This window comes from Artemia sp. Qi Xiang Cuo, unplaced genomic scaffold (assembly GCF_049724085.1).
Source record: "Artemia sp. Qi Xiang Cuo unplaced genomic scaffold, ASM4972408v1 HiC_scaffold_3386, whole genome shotgun sequence".
Lineage (NCBI taxonomy): Eukaryota > Metazoa > Arthropoda > Branchiopoda > Anostraca > Artemiidae > Artemia > Artemia sp. Qi Xiang Cuo.
Genome location: NW_028300811.1, coordinates 208,616 through 215,321, shown reverse-complemented (window position 1 = coordinate 215,321; position 6,706 = coordinate 208,616).

The window sequence follows — 6,706 nt, the reverse complement described above, 5'->3', positions numbered from 1 at the left end:
GCCCACGGAAAATAACCCCCACGGAAAATATCCCTGAGAAAAGACATGGGAAAATACCCCCTCCCTCCACCGAAAGATATGGTAAAAATGCTATTCAATTTACGCATAATAAATCAATGTATCTTTTTCATAAACTCACCCCCCTTACTTTTCACGCGAAGAAACAGTTTGTTTTCACCTTACAATGATGGCGATAGAATTGAGGCATGGCCCCCTCCCCCTTTCGCCAATGTCCTAAATATATTGTTAGATCTTAATTTGAAAATAACGAGATTTCACCGGTTCTCCAAAAAGAGATTGTATATGCCTGCGCTTAATAAATTGCAATTGTCTGCATGAAACCGCTTTAATTTGACAGGAGAAAAACACCCCATTTTGATCTGAGAAACCTTTTACAGGAAGTGCTTTAAAAAGAGGTGACAGCTAATTTTAGCCACGCACTGGAGTCTTGTGTCAAAACAGAACGGCATTTTCACTAAAAATTGACAGAAGTCAGCGGTCACTTTAGCTGGAAATATAGAAGGAAGGATAATTATTTTTTTTTGCGAGAATTTGATTGTAAAACAATGGTGGGAGGGGGTTAGGGTAAAAGAATATATTTTATGTTTTCCATTAATTATAATGATGTTTATCTGGTTTGGGGGGGGGGGGGATTTGGGGTAAAGCAAAAAATTTAATTGTTATATTAATAAAATGGAGTATTTACATGAAAAATTAGTTTTTAAAAACAAAATTTAATTAAATGGAAAATTGCGGCTGCCAATGCTTCAAGTTCATCAATAATTTCATATGTTCTATCCATTGTGTCACAATACTTTCTCATAATTGAATCACATTGCATGCCCGTTATATACGAAATCTCAATGGTGAATTGTTATGTAAGTTTCAATTAAGTTGAAACTTGGAAAATCAGTTGTCCAGTTGGAAGTTGATTTAAGGAAAATCCAACTTGGAAGTTGAAGAATCAAGTGGAAACATGCTATGGGCAACTTATAAAATTTTATCAAACAGAAATTCGATTCAAAGAATTTTCAGCTTCCAACTAATTTAAAAGCTCGAAAATCTGTCGTCTGGATGATAATTGGGCCAAGAAAATCCAAAGCTGGAAGCTGAAAAATAAGCTTAAAATAAGCTACATGCCACTAACCAAATTAAGTCAAGCTTGTGGTTACATACTGTCAAAGTCCATATAATTTGCAAGTTGAAAATTAACTGTTCTTAGCCATTTTTTATTTGTATGTTTTTCTTAGAAAAATTACTGAGAAATTTTCGCAGAGAGCTACGCATATAATTTATCACCTTTTAATTAACCAGTTTTCACTTCTCTAAAGGAAAAAGCTGTAGCGTTTACTGTTTTGTGAGGAACTGAGAAACCTTGTTTTTAATTTTTGTCAAACACAAAATTTGAAGTTGCATTTCCCCTTTCAACCCCACTGAAACTGAAGATTATCTCCTCTATCTAGCCAAAGAGCCCATAAGAGGAAAAAAAGAGGGAAAAATGTAGAGAATGTTAACAAACATTATGAATAACTTGCTATGAAAATTTTAATGGGACAGAATTTTGCAGCATTAACTTTGTACAAACGATAATGGATAAAGTTTCTGAATTTTGCTGAAAAAACCTCGGCAAAAAATTTTCAATGCAAAACAGCTTTAATCGTCGTTTAAATCACCTTTTGTGTTTGTTTTTTTTTTTTTGTTTGTTTGTTTTTGTGGTTTTTTACAGTATATTTTAAGTTTTGATCATCGGTGTACGTTTTAAGGTTATCAATAACAGAAGATCTTGAGATGAAATGTAATGGGACCCGAACCCTTAAAACTGATTTTCTTCTAATCTTCTGTATTCCGTTCTTCTTACAATAATTATTATATGCGTTTCTAAGGAAATCCATTAGAAAATATAAAAAGATTTTCCATTATCACGTGTGAAAAGTATTGTCACTTAATTATGAGTAGATAGTGGGGTAAGACTCGTGAGCTTAACAAGGTGTGTATTGTTTTATCAATTATAATTAAAAAAATTAAATTTTCTAAATTGAAAAAAACATGTTTTTTATAAAAATTATTGATTTTTTATTAAATGTTATTTTTGTCCGTCAATTTAATTTATTTTTGTATAAGATTTCAAAAGTTATTTATGTATGTTTTTTGTTTTTTGACAATAAGAATGAAAAAAACAGGACTTTTATCACTTTGATGGATATTTCTTGGAGAATTGTTTCAGGGACGAAGCTTATTAATGCCTGACAGATGACGTCACGTTTATTAATATCTTTGGAGTTTGTCTCACCAAATTGTTTCCGGGGGAAATTTTTTAATGCCTTACAGATTAAGTAAAGGATGATTGATTTGTCATGAAAGGAGAATTGTTTCAAAACAAATGTTTTGATCTTAGTAATGAGGAGATTAACACGAGAAAGAGTTTCCAAGTAATTCGAAATGTGACCGCACAAGGATGCCAAAAACAAACGGAACACGCAGAAATTACGTTTCGGGTTTTTTTGGGCGAAACTGTTTTAGACATTTTAGGAACTTATTTCGGTGAAACAGTTAGAAACATTTTAAAAGATGATTTTAGAACATGTTTTAGAAGAGGATTTGAGGGTGAAACTCTGTGATTGTTATAATACACAAGCTCCATTTGAACAGTGTCGTGATGTCCTCGACCGCACATCCCAAGGGCTCCGCTCCACCTAACGCCCATCCCCAGGAAAACCCTCGGGCTCAAAGGTACCCCCGTGCCCCAAACGCCCCCTCTTTTCCCCAAGATCCCTGCGCCCCCAATTTTTAATACTTTTTTAAGGCTATATTATATCCTTTAAGAACAAGCTATTTTCTTAATGTCGGTCCTAAACCCATTTAACAAGTTAAAGTAGACATCCTTTGCACAAACAACTTTAATATACTACCTTTTAGAATAATCAAACACCAAGAAATACTTTTAAAAGGCATATCAGAACAAGTTATTTTCTTAAAATCCCTCCTAAAACCATTTTACCAGTTAAAGTACCCATCCCTATTACACACAACTTTACTTTAAAGCTTTTTGAATGCTCCAACACCCAGCAATACTTTTCAAAGGGCATTTCAGAACAATTTCTTTTCTTAATGTCCTTCCTAACCCCATTTTACAAGTTGAAGTACCCATCCTTTTCAAACAAAACTTTACTTTAAAGCTTTTTGAATGCTCCAACACCAAGCAATACTTTTCAAAGGCATTTAAGAACCCGTTAATTTCATAAAGGCATTCCTAAACCCATTTTACAAGTTAAAGTACCATTCCTTTTCACACACAACTTTACTTTACAGCTTTTTGAATGCTCCAACACCAAGCAATACTTTTCAAAGGGCATTTCAGAACAATTTCTTTTCATAAAGTCCATCCTAAACCCATTTTACAAGTTGAAGTTCCCATCCTTTTCACACACAACTTTACTTTACAGGTTTTTGAATGCTCCAACACCAACAATACTTTTCAAAGGGCATTTCAGAACAAGTTCTTTTCTTAATGTCCTTCCTTAACCCATTTTACACGTTGAAGTACCCATCCTTTTCAAACGCAACTTTACTTTACAGCTTTTTTAATTCTCCAACAAAATGAAATAATTTTTAATTTCATTTAATAACCAGTTGGTTTATTTCTTAACATCCTAAATCCATTTTAGAAGTTTAAGTACCCATCTTTTTAAACCACAAATTTACTTTACAGCTTTTTGAATGCTTCAACACCAAGCAATACTTTTCAAAAGGCATTTCAGAACAGTTTCTTTTCTTTGTAACCTTCCTGAACCCAATTTACAATTTATAGGACAACTCCTTTTTACCCAAAACTTTAATTTTCCTCCTTTTCGAATGATCAAATCCCGACAAATAATTTTAAATGGCCTTTCAGAAACAGTTTTTTTCTTAATATACTTACTAAACACAATTTACAAGTTGAAGTACACATCCTTTTTACACACAATTTTACTTTACAGCTTTTTGAATGCTCTAACACCAAGCAATAACAGCTTTTTAAATGCCCAACCACAAGCAATACTTTTCAAATGGCATTTCAGAACAAGTTCTTTTCATAATGGCCTTCCTAAACCCATTTTACAAGTTGAAGTACCCATCCTTTTCACACACAACTTTACTTTACAGCTTTTTGAATGCTCCAACATCAAGCAACACTTTTCAAAGGGCATTTCAGAACAAGTTCTTTTCATAATTTCCATCCTAAACCCATTTTACAAGTTGAAGTTCCCATCCTTTTCATACACAACTTTACTTTACAGCTTTTTGAATGCCCAACACAAGCAATACTTTTCAAATGGCATTTCAGAACAAGTTCTTTTCTTAATGTCCTTCCTAAACATATTTTAAAAGTTGAAGTACCCATCCTTTTCACCCCCAACTTTAGTTTACAGCTTTTTGAATGCTCCGACACCAAGCAATACTTTTCAAATGGCATTTCAGAACAAGTTCTTTTCTTAATGTCCTTCCTAAACCTATTTTACAAGTTGAAGTACCCATCCTTTTCACCCACAACTTTACTTTACAGCTTTTTGAATGCTCCAACACCAGGCAATACTTTTAAAGGCATTTCAGAACCAGTTATTTTCTTAATGTCATTCCGATACCCAGTTTAAATGTTGAAGTACCCATCTTTTTCTCAAACAACTTTACAGCTTTTTGAATTCTCCAACACAAATAAAAACTTTTTAAATGCAATTAAGAACCATTTATTTTCCTATTGTCCATCCAAAACCAATTTTACACATTAAAGCACCCATCCTTTTTACACGCAACTTTACTTTACAGCTTTTTGAATGCTCCAACACAAAGTAATACTTTTCAAAGGGCATTTCAGAACAATTTCTTTTCTTAATGTCCTTCCTAAACCCATTTTACAAGTTGAAGTACACATACTTTAAACACACAACTTTACAGCTTTTTGCATGCCCAAAACCAATCGAAACTTTTAAAAATGAATTTAATAACCAGTTATTTTCATAATGTCAATCATTAGCCCATTTTAAAAGTTGAAGTACCAATCCTTTACACACACAACTTTAATTTACAGCTTTTTGAATGCCAACACCAGGCAATTCTTTTCAAAAGGCCATTAAGATCCAGTTATTTACCTAATATAATTCCTAAGACCATTTTAAAAGTTTAAGTACCCATTCTTTACACCCACAACTTTACTTTACAGCTTTTTGAATGCTCCAACACCAAGCAATAATTTTCAAAGGGCATTTCATAACAACTTCTTTTCATAATTTCCATCCTAAGCCCATTTTGCAAGTGGAAGCTCCCACACTTTTCATCCACAGATTTAATTTGCAGCTTTTTGAATCCTTAACAACTAGCAATACTTTTCAAAATGTATTTCAGAAACAGTTATTTTCTTATTTTAAATCTTAAGACAAATTTACAAATAAAATTCAGCATTCTTTTCACCATAACGTTAATATAATGCTTTCTTGAAAGCTCCAACATCAAGCAATACTTCTCAAATGGCATTTCACAACAATTTCTTTTCTTAATGTCATTCCTAAACCCATTTTAAAAATTGACGTACCCGTCCTTGACAACTTCCACTATGCTGTAAAGCTCTTGTATAACACCAAACCAATCGATACCTTTCATCCTTCATAACAGGGAAAGTTATTTTCATAATGTCCCTGCAAATCCAATATTACTATTTGAATTAACCATCCTGTTCACCCCCTAATTTACTATCCAACTTTATTAATGCTTCAACACCAATAACTACTTTTAAAATGCTTTTCAAATCAAGGTCTTTTCTTAATGTCACTCCTGAAACCATTTTTACATGTTGAAGTACCTATCCTTTTCACCACAACTTTACTTTACAACTTTTTTTTCTTAATGTCCCTCCTAATCCCATTTTACAAGTTGAAGTACCCATCTTTGTCACCCAGAACTTCAAACTTTTTTGAATGCCCCAACACCAAGCAATACTTTTCAAAAGGCATTTCAGAACAATTTCTTTTCTTAATGTCCATCCTACACACATTTTACAAGTTGAAGTACACATCCTTTTCACCACAACTTAACTATAATATTTTTCGAATAACCCAACATTAAGCATTACTTTTCAAAAGGCTTTATTATATCTTTTCAGCACAAGTTCTTTATGTAATTTTCTTCCTAAGCCGATTTTAAAAGTTTAAGTAGTTATCTTTTCCCCACTAATTTACTATACCACCTTTTGGAATGCCCCTAGACCCATCAATACTTTTCATATGGCTTTTTACAACAATTTCTTTTCTTAATGTCATTTCTATAACGATTTTACAAGTTGAAGTACCCAACCTTTTCCCCAACAACTTTACTTTATCGATTTATTGAATGAACCAACACAAAGCAATACTTTTAAAAGGTCTTTAATAAAAAGCTCATTTAATAATTTACATTCAAAACCCATTTTACAATGTAAAGTACCCATCCTTTTTACACACAACTTTACTTTACAGCTTTTTGAATGCTCCAACACCAAGCAATACTTTTCAAAGGGCATTTCAGAAGAATTTCTTTTCCTAATGTCATTCCAAAACCCATTTTACAAGTTGAAGTACCCATCCTTTTCACACACAACTTTACTTTAAAGCTTTTTGAATGCCCAACACCAAGCACTACTTTTCAAAAGGCATTTCAGAACAAGTACTTTTCTTAATGTCATTCCTAAACCAATTTT